The sequence below is a fragment of the Equus caballus genome, chromosome 12 (genome assembly GCF_041296265.1).
Source record: "Equus caballus isolate H_3958 breed thoroughbred chromosome 12, TB-T2T, whole genome shotgun sequence".
Classification (NCBI taxonomy): domain Eukaryota; kingdom Metazoa; phylum Chordata; class Mammalia; order Perissodactyla; family Equidae; genus Equus; species Equus caballus.
The window spans coordinates 30,426,011-30,445,464 of record NC_091695.1 but is presented as its reverse complement, the minus strand read 5'-3'; the positions used below and the strand labels follow the sequence as shown (position 1 = coordinate 30,445,464).

The following is a 19,454-nucleotide window of genomic DNA, read 5'->3' as shown; positions in this document are numbered from 1 at the left end:
GCCCCGCCCCTCCCCGGCACGTCGCGCCCCTCGCCCGGCCGCCTCCCTCGCGCGCGTGCGCGGGCAGCGCGGGCCGAGCTCCGCCGGGGTGCGAGCCTGCAAAGCACGCGTGGAAACTGTCTGTTCCTACACGCAGAGTCAATGTACGGAGCGAAGGCTCCAGAAGGAGGTTTCTTTTCTCTTTTTTGAGAAAGATTAGCCCTGAGCTAACATCTGCCACCAATCCTCCTCTTTTTGCTGAGGAAGACTGGCCCTGAGCTCACATCCGTGCCCGTCTTCCTCTACTTTATATGTGGGATGCTTGCCACAGCATGGCATGCCAAGCGGTGCCATGTCCGCACCCGGGATCCGAACCAGCAAACCCCAGGCCTCCGAAGCACAATGTGCGAACTTAACTGCTGCGCCACCGGGCCGGCCCCCAGAAGGCGGTTTCTTGACTGAGTGACTGGGAAGAATGAGGGGTTTGTAGGCTTAATGAGGAAGTCAGAACTGGAAGGAGGGGAACTAACACTGGGGAGGCAGCCTGCGGGGCACGTGGCTTCTGCCCCTCAGGAGAGTGTGTGGCCCAGACCAGCTGGCCACATAGCGATTGTGGATACAAGGTAATCCTTTTAATACAGGATGGTTCATTTTTCCCTGGAAACAGCTTTATGAGTTGAAAATTATTTTTAAGAGCATCTTATTGAGATGTAATTTGCATAAAATATAATACACTCGTGTACAATTCTGTGGTTTTTAATATAGTCACAGGGTGGTGTAACCATCACCACGACCTAATTTTAGAACATTTTCATCCCCCCCCAAAGAAGCCCACCTTGTTAGCAGTCAACCCCTGTGCCCCGCTCCCCCCCCCCCGCCCCCGCAAGCAGCCACTCATTACTTTCTCTCTGTGAGGTGGGTATTGTTGCTTCCGTTTCCCAGATGAGGACAGCCAGAGCTCACTGGGGCTTTCAGCGGGAGGGTGGCGTGAGCCGTTTGTGACACCCAGATCCATCCGGCCTCTCTATGGAGAACAGACTGCTTCAGAGTCACATCCGGCGAAAAGGCAAAAGGCGGCGCCTGTCTCCCCTTTGACACACCGTGTCAGGAGAGTGTGTGGCAGAGACTGGCTGGCCAAGTAGCATGACAGATACAACGTCAAATTTGGAAAGCGAAAAGGTTTAGCCGTGCTCAAAAACAAGTTGAATGTCTCTGTGGACCGGAAGTGAATAGAAATGTGACGTGGGGGGCTGAGGCTGTAGGCCTGCTGGGCCCGGGGCGCCCACCCTGGTCCAAGGAGCCGAAAAGGCAAATGCAGTGAGGACAACCTGCCCAGCCCACACAGGACCCCAGCGGGCCAGCCCCTGTGGCATCCACACCACCACGCAGGGCGGGATAACTCGGTGTGGCAGAGAGTGGATCCCCTGCCCTCCTTCTGGACTCACTGGGCCTCTGGCTGCCCAGCTCCACATCTCCCAGCTTCTCTAGGTGACGGGTGCGGCCACATAGCCAGGATCTCACAATGGAACATCAGAGAGGAGGATATGCACCGCTTTCTGGCCCATAAAAACGCCCGCACGGCTTCCCCCTTACCATAGGTTGGGATGACGGCAAAGATGGATCCGTGCCCGTTGCTGCTGAGACGAATTACAACCAAGGTTGTGGCTGAAAAAATGCAGATACTTACAGTTCTGGAGGCCGGAAGTCTGAAATCAGTTTCATTGGGCCAAAGTCAAGGCCAAAGAGAGACCCCCAAGGAAGAGCCCGCTGCCCCTTCCAGCTTCTGAAGGCCACCTGTACCTGCATTCCGTGCCTCGGGGCCTCTTGCTCGAGTCACTGAGACTCAGGCTTGTGTTGTCACATCTACTTCCTCTCTGTGGTGGAATCTCTCACTGCCTCCCTGTTGTGGGGACCTTGTGATCACACTCAGGACCCAACCGGATAATCCAGGAGAATCTCCAGAGTCCCTTTTTCCATATAAGGTAATATTCACGTGTTCTGACGATTGCCGAATGGACATTCTCGGGGGCCGTTATTCAGCCAGCCACATTAAGGTGACAGGTAGACCTTGGAAGCCATGTGCTGGAGACGGCAGAGCCCCCACTAGCCTGGGTCCCTGCGAGACTGAACGGAACAGATCTTCCTTACCGTCCCCTCCTCCTCCTCTGTCTGACCGGGAACATACACCCTGGCCTGTTGCATGAGATGGAAATGAAATCCTGTGTTTAAGACATGATCTGCGCAGTCAATTTGTTACAGGTGTCTGGCCCACCCCAATACAGAGAGCTTGGAGGCGAGTGCAGAACAGGAAGACGGGCAGGGCCCCACACCGAGGGAGGAAGAGAAAAGCAAAACAAAACACTTCCCACTTGTTATAAACCAATGTTGCCGCAATTAAAAAAAATAAAGTAGGGGCTGGCCCCGTGGCCGAGTGGTTAAGTTCTCACGCTCCGCTGCAGGCGGCCCAGCGTTTCGTTGGTTCGAATCCTGGGTGCGGACATGGCACTGCTCATCAAACCACGCTGAGGCAGTGTCCCACATGCCACAACTAGAAGGACCCACAACGAAAAATATACAAATATGCACTGGGGGGGGGTCTTTGGGGAGAAAAAGGAAAAAAAAATCTTTTTTAAAAAAATAAAGTAAAAAATATTTTAAGAAACACTTCCCACTTAAAAGGGAAAAGAGTTAGAGGGAGAAAACTCCCCAGGCTCTTGCTCTCTGGAGTCACGTTTACCATGGAATTATTCCCCTGCTAATTTTTCATGCCCCACTTTGCCATGTCCCTTCTAATTCAATTCCACACTTCCTCATGGTCCTACTATGATCTCATGATTATAGCTTTTCTTTTAATGAACTTGGAATCATTTGTGGTGGAAAGGACCTAGTGATCATCTGTTTCAATACCATTAATTTCCAGGTGGGGACTAGAAGCCAGTGGATCTAAGAGATTTGCCCAAGATGACACAGCTGGCTGGTAATATAACCTGACAACAGTAAATTAGATATGTGGACACTTTTACAAAGCACTTTCATTTTAGACAAATACATACATGCACTTTCTCAAATACCTAACCTGAATCAATCATCTCAGCAGTCCTATGAGGCATACATGGTGTGATTTACTATGCATAAGTGAGGAAATCACAGCAAAAAGGAATACAATAAAACTAATTCATGATAGAGCCATGACTTATTGTGGTTAATACCATGGGCATTGGTGTCAGCCAATCTGGGTGGAATTCCAGCTTTCCATTTATTGGTTGTGTGACCTTGAGCAAATTAACCTCTCCAAGCCTAAGTATATATCACCTATTAAATGGGGCTAATAATAGTAGCTACTTCATACAGCAGTTTTTCATAGAATCAAATCAGATAATGCTCATAAAGCACTTAGCCTGTGAGGTACACAGCATGCCTCCCATTAATAGCAGGTTTAATTTGTGTGTTCTGAATTGGAGTTCTTTACAACATATTATGCTGCATTACTAATCCTTCATTAAAAAATATCTGTTTAAGATCATTCTCACAAACGTTTCTTGTCTTTTTTTTTTTTTTTTTTGGTGGAGATCATCTACCCTGCCATTACTAGGGAAACAGAGATGTTTTAGGAAGGTCTCATTCTTGGTTTGCTCTATTTCAGTTAATATTAATTCTAGAGAGAGAGTGGTGGGTGGGGCAATGAGTTAATTATTTAATTTAACTCTTCCTAATAGGTTAGTAGTCAGATATTCCCACAAGTAAGAACTGTAATAGATTAATCTTTTAAATTGAACAGATTCTTAAGATGTTTTTAAAAATATAACACCAAAAGTATAGAATTAGGGCACCCATTCAAACCATGGAGAGCATGTTTCTGGTCAATAAGAAGCATCTATGCTCCACAAATTAAATTTTGTGAGACTTAAGATGAATTGTGGCTACTCTGGGAAGAACATGGAAGACCTCAATATGCTCAAAGCTTCTATCTGTAAAATGTGGATAATTTCTCAACTGCCAACTTCATATGGTAATAGAAAAAAATCACATCCATGCAATTTAACTATATGAAGTGTAGAGTATTGTATAAATACTAATGTAATATATGTGAAGCTTACTATTTAAATTCTCCTCTAGGGGCCAGCCCTCTGGCCGAGTGGTTAAGTTTGTGCACTCCGATGTGGCAGCCCAGGCTTTTGCTGGTTTGGATCCTGGGCATGGACGTGGCACCACTCATCAGGCCACGTTGAGGTGGCGTCCCACGTGCCACAACTGGAAGGACCCACAACTGAAATATACAACTATGTACTGGGGGGATTTGGGGAAAAAAGCAGAAAGAATAAAATATAGATTGGCAACAGTTGTTAGCTTAGGTTCCAATCTTTAAAAAAGTAAAAAGTAAAAAAATTCTCCTCTAAAAGTATATGTCCATTTAAATGTTCTTTAAATTCTCTTAGTTGGACTGGAGTCTACATCATACCCCCAAGTAAACTGGCTTTGCTGCTCCCTGGTCAAACTTAAGGTCCAGGAATATTTGGGAGACTCAGATCTCTGGGACTCAGATCCTGTCTCCCTAGACACACCATGACAGCCTGCATTTCTGAGGTCTTGCATGGTCTCTGGTAAGCTACCATAGAGCAGGCTACAGGCCAACTATGACCAGAAGTTGATGACTTTGACTTCTTTCTAGCCTCTGAGAATCTCTCTAACTCTTGACCTTATTGTGCCCCTTCTTTCTACCATTCCTTTCACCCATACCTTTTTCAAAATTCGCTTCACAAGGAGGCTCAATGAGTAAGATGGAAGGAACAAGCTTATTTGGGAATAAAGCCAGATCAATCTTTCTTCTTCTCCTCTCCTGTCATATTTTATCTTTCTCTGTCTTTCCTTCAGTCTTTCTATCTCTCTCTTTCTGTGTCCCTCCCTCTCATACTCACTCTCTCTCCCTCTTTGAGGTGGAGATTAAAAGTACTCATTTTAAAATAATTTTTAAGTTTCACAACTTGATTTTATACATTATTTTATTTTATTGAAATACATATAAAAGCTTAACAGTTGAAAATGAATAAAAGACATTTTAAAAATCATAGGAGAAAGACTGTGTGGATTCCTAGGTTCTTGTCTATCTCTGCATATAATGTCTATCAGAACCTCTGTTCTCAAAATATGGGGTTTACCTACGTGGGTATAATCCTGGGAACAAACCTTTTAAACTAGATTCAATGTTCATAACACTGCCTCAAACTGATCGCTTGGTAGTGTGAGCTAAATATGATGGCACCAGGAATCAAGAAGTGAGTTTTTCACTTCTCTCTATCTAGCTGTTGTATGACCTACAAAAAGTTCTTACATGTTCTTATCTCTATTTTCCTTATAGGGGAAATAACACCTGCCCAAATATTGTTTTTATGGAGATAAATGTGTTACTCTCTGTCATCCTCTTGAGGGCCTCTTTGATCTCCTTGTTCCTGAAACTATAGATAACGGGGTTTAACATGGGGATTAGGATAACGTAGAACACTGACAGCACCTTGTTTTGCTTCTTGGAGTGGCTAGAGTTAGGATGCAGGTACATAAAGAGGCTTGTGCTATAGAAGATTGTCACAACTACTAGGTGGGAGGCACAGGTATTGAAGACCTTGGCACTACCTTTGATGGAAGATAGTTTCAGGATGGAAGCTACAGTGATTGCATGAGATAAGATGATTACCAAGAAGGAACCAAACCCAACAAGAATAGATTCGAGAGACAGAATCATTTGGCTGATGTAGGAATCAGAACAAGACAAAGAAATAATCTGGGTTACATCACAGTAGAAATTTGGAATGATATTGGGCCCACAGTAGTAGAGACGAAAGCAAGAAACTGTTTGAACTAAGCTACCAAGGAAACCACTCCCATAGGCCCCAGCAATCAACTTATGACAGAGGCCAGGAGCCATGATGCTCGAGTACTGCAGAGGCCTACCGATACCAACAAATCTGTCATAGGCCATGGTGGCCAAGATGCAGCATTCAGCCTGACCCATCCAGCACCCAATAAAATACTGGGTGGCACAGGCAATGAAGGAAATGTTTTTTTCATCTTTTAAGAAGTCTGAAAGCATTCTTGGGCTATTTGAAGAAGAATAACAGATGTCTAAAAATGATAGGAAACTGAGAAAAAAGTACATAGGCGTGTGCAGGTGGGAGTTCATCCTGATTACGAGGATAAGACCCAGGTTCCAGATTAGAGTCATAAGGTAGATCCCTAGAAAGACTGGGAATAGTACACGCTGCACCTCTTTTTCATCTGAAAGTCCCAGGAGAACAAACGTGGACACAGAAGTCTCATTTCTATTCCTTTCCATGGACATGGTTAGTGTCATCTACTGACAAAAAGATGACAGATGGAAATTATTTCATTCTCAAAAAACAAAAACAAGTATTCTTCGTCTTTTTCCAGTCATGCAGCTGACTAAATATACAACTTAAATCATCATGTTGAGTTAATCTGTCTTCCACGCATGATTACTAAACTTAAATGAACAATTCCCTTCAATAAACATTCTCATTCTCTTTGGGGACAAAAGACAGTAAATTGGCATTATGAGTACATTATCCTCTGAAATGTCTTAATTTCATGTTTTAACTTCCTAGAATTCGCAAATATATGAGAATCAGAAATAGACAAAACTGGTGAAAACTGCTATCTCTCGATATGGTGAAACGAAAATTCTCCTCACACATGGCTCTGATGTTAATCAGTGCTTGAAGAAGTCCCTGAATCATGAGGCTTCATACACCAAATGAGGATGCTGGAGTACATGTCTTTTAAAATCTCCTTCGGGGGCAAGCCCTAGAGGCCTAGCGGTTACGTTCAGTGCCCTTCACTTAGGGTACCTGGGTTTGAATCCTAGACACTGACCTACACCATTCTTCTGTTAGAGGTCATGCTGTGGTACAGCCCACATAAAAAGAAAAAAAGGGGAAATATTGGAAATGGATGTTAGCTCAAGGCAAATCTTCCTCAGAAAATAAATAAATAAATAAATAGAATCTTTGGAACCAAGATTCCACTAAACTGTAATCAGGGAGGGTGGACTATCTTGTAACTGCCTTTCTGTTTTCATAAAACCATCTGAGATCTAAAAATAATGCCATAGAATAGTGGGAAGAGTCAGAGACAAGATATAGTTTGGAAATGGATGTGAGTTGAACAACTTAATGATTCTAGGAAAGCACCTGAGAAGTTAGATAAGATAAGTTTGAAAGAGCCATTATGCTCCTTTCTTTGCAGGTGCAGCTTTTTCTTTCTTCAAATCAGAGATACTTATAAGTTAAATTATCTAAGACAGCGACTCTTGATCTTCTTTGAGTCAGTGATACATTTGAAAATCTGTTACAAAGTCTGAACCCTGTACCCAGGAAACTGCAACCACTTATCACCTCTGCATATGGTTTTATTGGATTCTCTGTCACCCTCAAGTCTATTCATGGTTCCTAGATTCAAGACTTCTGTAGAAGTAGAGTGATTTGAACTCATGTAAGGATGAGGATGCTTAGGCAAGGGATATGGGGATTAGAAAACTGAGGCAGGATTTCTGGAAGTCCTTTCTCTTTTTCTCCTTGGAGCCAGTCCAGAGAAGTTAAGCACTAAGTCTTCAGGCCAAACAGTAAATAACCAAAATAATATTTTTGCATAAGACACTGCATGCCCTCTTCAAGATGCAATAGCTGTCATCTCTTCAGGTGGTCATTAGAACATCTCCAGCACAAGTATATTTTTATTCAGATGAACTCAAACTAGAAAGAAAATCATGGGAAGCCATGAAACCTAGAAAATATATGTCACATGTAGCTGAGAGTTTTGTGTTTGTGTAAAGTAGAAGTCTTGGAGATTCCCCTGGAGAAAGACTGCAACATTAGTGGAATAAACTATGTCTATAAACTACAAATACCTGTCAGTATTAGCCATCCAGAATGACTTTCTTTTCGCCAATCATTTCCCAGCCTTCTAGGACCAAAAATGAACAATATGAGAAAATCCCCATTGAAGCATAAGGCTGTAGTCTGAGAAGTGAGGCAGACGGGTTCATTTCCCAAAATTAGATCTGTCTTTGCTTCATGGTGAACTCTTTTGAAAAGTATTCTGAAGGAAGGAAGTTACTAATTAGAAAATAAATGCAAGATTTGAGATCAATGTGGAAGGAAAAATGGGAGCAGACAGAATGTGTACAGTCATGTGCCACGTAACAACATTTCAGTCACCAACAGACCGCATAAATGATGGTGATCCTGTAAGACTAGTACCATATAGCATAGGTGTGTAGTAGGTATACCAAGTAGGTTTGTGGAGGTACAGTCTATGATGTTCAGACAAAAACGAAATTGACTAATGATTCATTGCTCAATGTTTCCCCACAATTAAGTGATGCATGAGTGTATTGATCGTGCCAGACTTAGGTGTGGTTCTGTCCACAGTGAGACTGAATAGAAAGAGAATTTTGTGAGAACAGAGCAGAAAACTGCATTCTTCATCATCATCGCAGTCATCATCTTAACCAACAATCATGACAACAAAAAGATTGATTTTACATCTACGATATATTCTGTTCATCTTCTACTCACGGAGGTATTCACAGCTTCCTCTAATGTCCATTCATTCAATAAGGTAAACTTAAGCCTGATGTGCTATCTATCAAACACAGGTAATATTCTGAAATTGTCTTTATATTTCTAGTATATGCCTCTGGAACCACAATTAAATGTCTGTCATTGAATCTTCTTGCTCTACCCTCCACTTCACTCAAACATCCATTATTTGTATTTCTCTCCTGTGTTCTGTTTAATTTTTACAGATCTCTCTTCCAGATAATTTATTCTATCATAAGTTTTGCTAACTGGTTGTTTAATGCATCTGTTTAATTTCACATTTCAGTGATAATATTTTGTTTTCTCTCTAAAGGTTTCATTTTGTTCTTTTCCTGAGTGGTCATCTTTGATAGTCTCTTATTCTTTCATCATACTTTCCATAGCATCCATTATTTAAACATATTAAACATATTTATTTCTTATTAATATCTAATAATTTAACTACATAGTTTTGCAAATCTGATTTTATAGTTTGATGTTATAGCTGACTCTTAGCAAGGTATCTTGTATTTTTGTCTGCTTAGTGATTTTTTTTTATCTTAATTTAGCATTTAAAAAAAATTTATCTGTGGGAATCACTGAGGCTTGAGTTTAAAATGTCTTCCTTCAGAAATGCTTTATATTATTTCTGTCAGATACCTTAGGGGCAACACCAACACAGAATCCCTTTAAACAAAAATTTTGACTTGGTGTCTTTTGGTGTCACAATAGTCAAAGATATAAGCTGCATATCTACATGAGTAAGTGTATGAGATTAAAAATTATCAGAGGAAGGAGGAATGTTAGCATCTTAGCAGTAAAAGACAGTCCTTCTTTTTGTCCCACTTTTGTAAGAATGAATTAGACATCCATTCTTGAGCAAAAACACCTTGTGGGAGTTGTGGTATCCAGGGCCATAGACCAAGGGACCCAGGAAAAATCTTGCCTACCTGTGTATCCCATAATAGTCAAACAGACCTCAGAATGGGCTGCAGAGCCAGCAGGAGTCAGTGAACCTACCTAAGTCCATCTGGGTTATGATCAGGTAAAGTCTGGAGAGTGCTGTCTTTGGCAGACACCCATGAATGAGAGAGACTTTGTGGAACCCCAGCCTTCTTGAGAGTGGAGTACAGTGAAATATTGGAACAGAAAAGCAGCATGAGTTGGTCACAGTGGGGAAGGTGAGAGGAGCATTCCAAGGATCACTCATTCAAGGCAACAATGCACAGTCTGAAATATTCAACGGTGGTGAACTATGCCACAGGGGAAAAGAACAGTGAGTGAGTGCCCAGCCGCTTCAGTAGTGTTGGACACAGCTGGAGAAATCTGTGTCTCTAAAAAGAACCTAGCGCACTGAGACAGGTAGTTGGTGATGGAGGGAGGGGGAAGATCAGGAAATAAACAAATGATAATAACAAAAGACATTAAATGAGCATAGTTCCTGCCTACTGCACTCAGGATTTCAGCTGAAATCCTCCGTGAGCCTCCAGGAGTACCTCACCCAAGAATCTCCCCCCGAGATCAGTGGGAACCACAAGGCCCCAGTGCCAAACCCACACCTCTCCCCACTCTGCAACTGGCTTCTTGTGAATATTTCTAAGGGAAGCAGTGACAACAAAGCTGGTAAACTGGGTGGTCTCAGAAAAATAAACCTGGGTCTACGGCAAGAGAGAAAACACAAACATGAGCTATAGCACTAGCTTTGAGAAAACAAATAAGAGGTTTCCAGTAGCCATCCTTGTGAATTGTAACGAGGAAGACACAATAGCCTAAAAATTCTGCCAACCATGGTAGCAAGCAGAGTGGAGCACATTCACCCATATAAAGTCAGAGAAAATCTCAGATATAACACCACCAGTGACGGTAAACCCCATAGGAAGGCAATTAGTAAAGATTTTAGGAAGTCTTTTTTAATTCAAATGTAAAAGCAGCAACCAAAACCTACAAGAAATATGAAATATCAAGGAAATATGTTGTCACCTAAAGATGACCATAATCTCCAATTTCAGAAGTTTAAAGGTACATAATTTTGTGACCAAGCTAATAAAGAATTCAAAATAGCTTTTTGAAGAATCTCAATGAACTACAAGGTAACTAAAAAGACAATAATGAGGTTAGGAGAAAAAAATGAACAAAATGATATATATACACACACACACACATATATATATATATGTACTAAATAAACCAAAACTATAAAAAAGAAACAATTTCTGGCACTGAAGAATTCAATGAATGAAATGAAAAATGCAATAAAGAGCATTTGCAGTAAAGAAAACTGAAGACAAATAAGTGAGCTAGAAGACAAGAAGTTTGAAATAACCCAGTCAGAGCAAGGCAAAGAAAAAAAGAAAGACAATAGAGCAAAGAAAGCCTATACAATCTATGGGATTTCATCAAAACAAAATTAAAAGAATTGAAGTTTGAAAGGAAAAAAGAGGAAGAAGGCAGATGAAAATTTATTTAGGGAATAATACTACAGACTTCTCAAACCCGGAGACACTTGGACAGCCAAGCTCACAAAGCTTATAGACCACCCAATTATTTCATGCCAAAAGACTTTCTCCAAGACATATTATAATTAAACTTTTAAAAATCAAAGATAAACACAAAATCCCAAAAGCAACTAGGGAAAAATGATGGTAACCTACAGAAGAACCCCCATTAAGTTACCAGGAGTTTTCTCAGCCACATCCCACAGACCAAGACAAAGTGAAATGACATACTTAGTGTTGAAAGAATAAACTGCCAGTCAAGAATACTCTATCAGGCAAAGTTATACTTCATATATGAAGGGAAAGTAAAGAGTTTCCCAGAAAAACAAAAGCTGAGATTGTTCATCACCACTACATCTTCCTTCTAAAAACTGCTGAAAGGAGTTTTTTGAGCTGAAATGAAAAGACACTAATCAGCAACATGAAAACATACAAAAGAATACAGCACAGTGATAAAGGTAAATATAAAGGCAGACTGAAAAGACTAATTCTGTAATAGGATGGTGTGCTAACCACTAAATTGTAGTATAAAGACTAAAAGTGAGGAGTATTATATAATTATAGCTACTATAATTTGTTAAAGAATACAGAATATAAAAAGAGGCAAAAATAACATAACAATGTAAAACAGAAGAGTAGAAGGGTCCAGTTTTTGTAGAAAATGGAAGTCAAGCTGCTATGAGCTTAAAATGGACTGTTTTCCTTATGAGATTTCTATACAACCCTCATTGTAATCACCTAGTGAAAATCTAGACTAGGTTCACGAAAGATAAGAAAGGGGAAACAGAGCCTACCACCATGGAATAAAACACATGTGCAAAGGTAGGTGCACACAAGAAAAAAGGAAACAATGGAAATACAAACAACTGGATAGCAATGAGTAAGATGGCATTAGTAAGTGCTTACATATCAATAATTACAATAGATGTAAATGAATTGAATTCACCAAAAAAAAGGGCAGAGTCCTAGATAGATGAAAAATCAAGATCCAACTATGTGCTGCCTACAAGAGGCTCACTAAGCTTTCATGAGACCCATAGGCTCAAAGTGGAAGAATGGAAAAAGATATTTCATGCAAGTGGAAAACAAAAGAAGGCAGGAATAGCTATATTTATATCAGATAAAATAGACTTTAAGCCAAATATTGAAACAAGAGACAAAGAAGGTCATTATATAATAATAAAGGGGTCAATTCATCAGGAAGACATAATAAATGTAAATATATATGCACCCAAAATCAGAGCACCTAAATATATTAACCAAATATTAACAGATACAAAGGGTGAAATAGACAACAATACAACAATAGTAGGGGACTTTAATACTCCATTTTCAGAAATGGATAGATGATCCAGAGAGGAAATTCCCACAAAAATGTTCAACTTGAATCACGTTAGACCAAATGGATATAACAGACATTTATAGAACATTCCATCCAATAGCAGCAGAGCACACATTCTCCTAAAGTGCACAGAAAACATTTCCAGGATAGATCACATGAGAGGACACAAAATGTGTTTTAGAAAATTTAAGATTTAAATCATACCAAGTATCATTTCTGACCACATTGGCATGAAACTAGAAATCCATTAGCAGAAAGCTGAGAAATGAACAAATATGTGAAAACTAAACAGCACACTACTGAAAAATCAATGCGCAGCTGAGAAATCAAAAAACATCTTGAAACATATAACAATGGAAATAGAATACACCAAAACCAATACTATGGTACAAAAGCAGTTCTGAGAAGGAAGTTTACAGCAATAAATGCATACATTAAGAATACAGAAGGATCTCAAATAACAACCTAACCTTACACTTCAAGGAATGAGAAAAGAAGAACAAAGACCAAAGTGAATAGAAGGAAGGAAATAACAAAGACCAGGCTAGAAATAAACTAAATAGAGACCAGAAAAACAATAGAAATAATAAATGACATTAAGGGCTAGTTTTCTAAAAGATAAACTATATTGACAAATCTTTAGCTACACTAACAATAAAAGACAGGAGACTCCAATAAATAAAATCAGAAATGGAAGGGGAGACATTACAAGTGATAGTAAAAAATACATAAGATTATAAGAGACTGCTATGAACAATTACAGCCCAGCAAATTGGATAATCTAGAAGAAATGAATAACTTCCGAGAAATATACAAACGGTCAAGATTGAATCAGGAAGAATCAGAAAATCTAAATAGAAAAAAATCAAGTAAGGAAATTGAATCAGTAATTGAAAACCTCCTAACACAGAAATCCCCAGAACCAGATGGCTTCTTTGGCAAATTCTACCAAACGTTAAAAAAAGTATTAATGACAATCCTTCTCAAACATTTTCAAAAAATTGAACAGGAAGGAATACTTCCTATTGCATTTTGGAATTGAAAGTATTACTCTGACACCAAAGCCAGATAAACACACAAGAAAAGAAAGCAAGAACAGCACACAGGAAAAGAAAACTACAGACCAATATCCATCTTGAAAGAGATGCAAAAATTCTCAACAAAATATTAGGAAACCAAATTCAACAACACAGTAAAAGGATTATACACCACGAACAAGTGGGATTTATCCTAGGAAAGGAAGAAAGTTCAATGAACAAATCAATAAATGTGATACACCACATTAGTAGAATGAAAGGTGAAAAACATGATCATCTCAATAGATGCAGAAAAAGCATTTGACAAAGTACAATATCCTTTCATGATTAAAACCCTGCAAAATTGGATCTAGAGGGAATGTTCCTCAACATAACAAAGAACATATAAAACAAACCCAGAGGTAATATTATAGTCAACGGTGAAAAACAAAGCTTTCCCTCTAACATTAGGAACAAGACAAGGGTTCTCACTCTCACCACTCTTATTCAATATAGCAACTGAAAATCTTAGCTAGAGCAAAAAGGCTAGATAAAGAGATATAAGACATACAAATGGGGAAATAAGAAATAAAATTAGCATTACTTGCAGATGTTATGAGCTTGTAGACAGAAAATCCTAAAGATTCAACCAAAACTGTGTTGAAAGTAATAAATGAATTTGATAAAGTTCCAGAACAAAAAGTCAACATTCAGAAATCAGTTGTGATCCATGAGCATGAAATATCATTTCATTTCTTTCTGTCTTCAGTTTCTTTCAACAATCCCTAACTGTTTTCAGTGTGCAGGTCTTTCATCTCCTTGGCGAAATTTATTTCTAGGCATTTTGTTGTTTTTATTGTGATTATAAATGGGATTTTATTTTTGATTGCTCTTTCTGCTGGTTCATTGTTAGTATATAGAAAAACAACTGGAGCTGGCCCCGTGGCTGTGTGGTTAAGTTTACGTGCTCTGCTTCAGCGGCCCAGGGTTTCTCCGGTTTGGATCCTGGATGCATACGTGGCAACACTCGTCAGACCATGCTGAGGTGGTGTCCCACATAGCACAACCAAAACGACCTACACTTAGAATATACAACTATACACTGTGGACTTTAGGGACAAGAAGAAGAAAAGAAGATTGGCAACAGATGTTAGCTCAGGTGTCAATCTTTAAAAAAATAAATAAATGAAATGGGTATGATCTTTGCCTTTAAAAAAAAAAACAACTGATTTTTGTATATTGACTTTGTACCCTGAAACTTTATTGTATTCGCTTATTATTTCTGATAGTTTTTTGATGGATTCTTTATGGCTTTCTAAGTATAAAATCATGTCAACTGCAGATAGTGACAGTTTTACTCCTTCTCTTCCAATTTTGTTACTTTTTATTTCTTTTTATTGCTTAATTTCTCTGCTTAGAACTTCCAGTACTGTGTTGAATAAGAGTGATGAGAGGGCCATACTTAGACAAAGATGTTTTGATATTAGTTAAATCCCCTGGAATTCAGCAAATTATTATTTTTCATTCAATGCTTTATTATTAATTTCTAGAGTGTGCTGGGCTTTAATGAAATTGTCTCATTAGATTCTAAATGTTTCTATTTCTCTCATTTTACAAGTGAAAAACACAAGTTAACTGAGTTAAAGACCACATCATTAAGAAATTGCAGAACTAGAACTCAACATCATCCACCCCTCACTCCATAGTAATATTGACATTTTAGATTAGAGATTATTCTTTTCACTGAAGGTGAGAGAATTTGGGTAGGGAGAAAGAGAACCCCAGGAAAAGCCCTAAGTGGAGGGTGTGGAAGTGAGGGAGAGGAAAGAGATAAAGAAGAGAAGAGAGCATAAACCTCATAAAATGTATGAGGACCACAAATCTTACTCCACATAGGTTTTACTGGAAGAATCACTTGGATATTGAGATAACACGGAATCCACTCTTTTCTATAAATCTTGCCCTCTCACCTTGACCTACATCCCCCAGGATAACAGAGCTCTTGCCAAACTTGAAATTGCTCATTTGCTTTCAAAAGATCTATTCAGGTGGGCCCTACTGCACTCCAAGATTGGTGCTTTAGGCCATGAAATTGGCTGTCCATTCACAGCCAAAGAAACACCCACAACTGGATGGGTATTTCTTAAATGTGTTATTAGGGCAGAGGTGAAAAGAGAAAAGACAATGAGAGAGAAAACACTCCAGGTGCTTATTCTCTTGGGTCATGGTTGTCATGGAATTTTACTCCATCTAATTTCATGCCCCACTTTGCCATGTCCCTTCTGATTCAATTCCCCACTTCCTCATGGTCCTATTATGGTCTTGTGATTATAACATTTCTTTTAACAACCTTGGAGGCATTTGACATGGAAAGGACCTGGACATCTTCTAGTCTAATACCATCATCATTTTCGAGGTGAGGAGCTAGAAGCCAGAGGAGCTAAGAGATTTGCCAAAGATGACACAGCTAACTGAGAATACTGCTTGATAACAATAAATTAGATATGTGGACACTTCCCTGTTTACAAAGCCTTCCATTTTAGATATATATTTTTTCTCACTCCGTGACCTGAGCTAATTATCACAGCAGCCCTATGAGACAGATATTGCATGGTTTCCTAGGGATAAGTAAGGATATTGAAGTAATAAGGAATACAGTAAAACTAATTCTTGACAGAGCCACAGATCATCATGGTTAATACCATGGACATTAGTATCAGCTAATCTGGTTTGAATTCCAGCTTTCCATTTCCTGGTTGTGTGACCTTGAGCAAGTTAACCTCTTCAAGCTCCATTAATATCACCCATAAAATGGGCTTATAGTATCAGCTACTTTATAGAGTAGTTCTTCGTAGAATCAATTAGATAATCCTTATAAAGCACTGAGAGTGTGAAGTACGTGGCATGCCTTCTATTAAAAGTAGGTTTAATTCATGTGTTCTGAATTGGAGTTCTTTACAACATATTATGCTGCATTACTAATCCTTCATTAAAAATATCTGCTTAAGATGATTCCCGCAAAATTTTGGTTTTGTTTTTTGGGTTTTGTTTTTCCTTTTTTTTTAAGATGGAGCTCATCTACCCTGCCATTACTAGGGAAACACCTGATTTAGGAAGTTCTCATTCATGATTTGATCTGCTTGTGCTAATCCTACTTCTAGAGAGAAAAGGATGGATGGGATAAGGAGTTAATTACTCAGTTTAACACTTGCTAATTGGTCAGTAGTTATATAGTCACTCTGATAAGAACTGTAAAAAATTAATATTTTAAAAGGAACAGATTCTTAAGATAGTTTTAAAGCTATAACATCAAATGTACAGAAATTTGGCACCATGGACAAGTAGCAGTAGAAATGTTTCTGGTTAGTAAGAACCATTTTGTTCCATACATGACACTTTGTGAGCTTCAAGAAGAATTGTTGCTACCCTGGGAAGAATGTGGCAGACCTCAATATGACCAAAGGTTTTATCTGTAAATGGGTCTAATTTATCCCCTGCCAACTGAACATGGTAAGAGAAAAAAATCAAACCTATGCAATGTAACTATGTAAAGTGTAAAATACTGTGTAAATAGTAACATAATATATGCAAAGCTTAGTCCACAACTCATGCATGAGAAAACATCTCTTTTCAAAATTTTCTTTAAATTATACCAGTTGGACCCTGAGTCTCCATGGTACCCCACATCTGGTTGCTCTGCTGCTCTCTGGTCAACTTAAGGCCTTGAAATTCCATGCGCTTAGATCTCTGAGATTCAGACTCTGCCTTCCTAGACATACCATGACAGCCTTCATTTCTGAGTCTGGCATGGTCTCTGGGAGGCTACCACAGAACATGCTTCAGGCCACGTATGCCCGGAAATTGATGACTTTGACTTCTTTCTAGCCTGTGAGAATCTCCCCAACTCTTGACCTTAAAATTGCCCCTTCTTTCTACCATTCCTTTCTCCCATCTGTTTTTCACAATTCAATTCACAAGGAGTTTCAAGGAATAAGATAGAAGGAACAATGTTATTTGGGAATAAAGCCAGAACACTATTTTTTTCTCTTTTCCTTTAGTTTCCTCTCCTGCTTTCTCCTCCTTCCCCTCCCCTTCCCTCTGTACCCATTTTTTCTGCGCTCTCTCTCTCTCTGTTTTTCTCCCTCTTTCCAATTTTCTGATTCTGTGCCATCTCTCTCACACTAGATTTCTCTCACTCTCTTTGGAATTAATAAGATAAAGTATTCACTTTTAAATTATTTTTAACATTCACATATGCAATTTTATACATTCTTTTTAAAAATTTTCTTGAAGTACAAATAAATTCTCAACAATTGAAAATATATAAAAGAAAAAATCAATGAGGAAAGAACTGTCTGTGTGGCTTCCTAGATTCTCATCATTTCTCTACATGAAATATATTACAGAACTTCTATTCTCAAAGTGTAGGGTTTTATCGACCTGGGTCTAATCATGGATACACACTTTATAAACTGAATTCAATGGTGGTGACACTGCCTCAAATAGATCACTTGATGGTGACAGCTAAACATAATGGCACCAGGAATCAAGGAGCCAGGTTTTCATTCCATCTCTCTACCTAGCTATTCTTGTGACCTACAAAGGGTCACACGTATTCTTATTCTTGTGTTCCTCATAGGGGAAATAACAGCTGCAAAAATATTGTTCTCACTGAGGTAAATGTATTAGCCTCTTTACCACCCGCTTCAGGGCCTCTTTGAAAGCCCTTTTCCTCAAACTATAGATAAGAGGATTTAACATGGGTATAAAGATAACATAGAACACTAACAGCACGTTGTCCTGCTTGTTGGAGTGGCTAGAGCTGGGAAGTAGGCACACAGAGAGGCTTGTGCCATAGAAGATTGTCACAACTACCAGGTGAGAGGCACAGGTATTGCAAGCTTTGGCACTACCTTTGACAGAAGATATTTTCAGAATGGAAGGTGAAACAAAAACATAGGATAAGCTGATAACTAAGAAAGAACTGAACCCAACAAAAATACATACGAGAAAAAGAATGGTATGGCTGATGAAGGGATTAGAACAAGACAAGAAAATAATTTGGATTATGTCAAGGAAGAAATTTGAACTGATGTTGGGCCCATGGTAACAGAGATGAAACCAAGTGGCATAGTAATAGCGATGACAGCAAGGAAACCACTCCCATAGGCCCCAGCAGCCATCTTCTGACAGAGGCTGGGAGCCATGATGGCTGAGTACTGCAGAGGCCTACCAATAGCAACATATCTGTCATAGGCCATGGCAGCCAAGAGGCAGCATTCAGTCAGACAAATCTAGGACTCAACAAAATACTGGGTGGCACAGGAAACGAGCAAAATCATTTTTTGTATCTTTTAAGAAGTCCGAAAGCATCCTTGGGCTGGTGGAAGAAGAAGAACAGATGTCTGTAAAGGACAGGAAACTGAGAAAAATGTACGTGGGTGTGTGCAGATGGGAGTCCATCCTGATTAGGATGATGAGACCCAGTTTCCAAATTAGGATCACAAGGTAGATCCCTAGGAAGAGTGGAGAGAGGATAAGCTTTACCTTTTTTCATCTAAGAGTCCCAGGAGAACAAACACGACTGCAGAGGTTGATTTCTATCTCCTTCCATGGACCTGGTTGGTACCATCTGCAGGGAAAAAGATGGGAGAAGGAAATTATTTCATTTTAAAAAGACAAAAAGAAATACTTTTAATTTCTTTCCACTCTGCAGCTGGCTACATATATATCTTAATCATCAACTTTGAGTTAATCAGTGTCTTCCATTTATAATTACCAAACTCAACTTAAAAAATTCTCTTGCGTAAATACTGTAATTCTCTTTGGGGACAAAGACAATAAACGGACATCATTAGTACATTATCTTCTAAAATGCCTTAATTTCATATTTTCCCAATCCATAGTTTACGAACGTATGAGGATTGGAAACAAAGTAATTAAGGAAAATACTCTCATCTCTTTATATGGTAAAAGAGAAAGAATCTGATCAGTCATGGCTCTGAAATTAATTAAGTGCTTGAAAAAGCCC

General features: G+C 39.3%; 2 pseudogenes; both read right to left on the bottom strand.

Moving 5' to 3' along the window:
• Nucleotides 1–5,391: 5,391 nt before the first annotated feature.
• Nucleotides 5,392–6,583, bottom strand: LOC138916842 (olfactory receptor 5A1-like; annotated as a pseudogene).
• On the bottom strand, nt 18,092–19,017 carry OR5BB27P (olfactory receptor family 5 subfamily BB member 27, pseudogene; annotated as a pseudogene).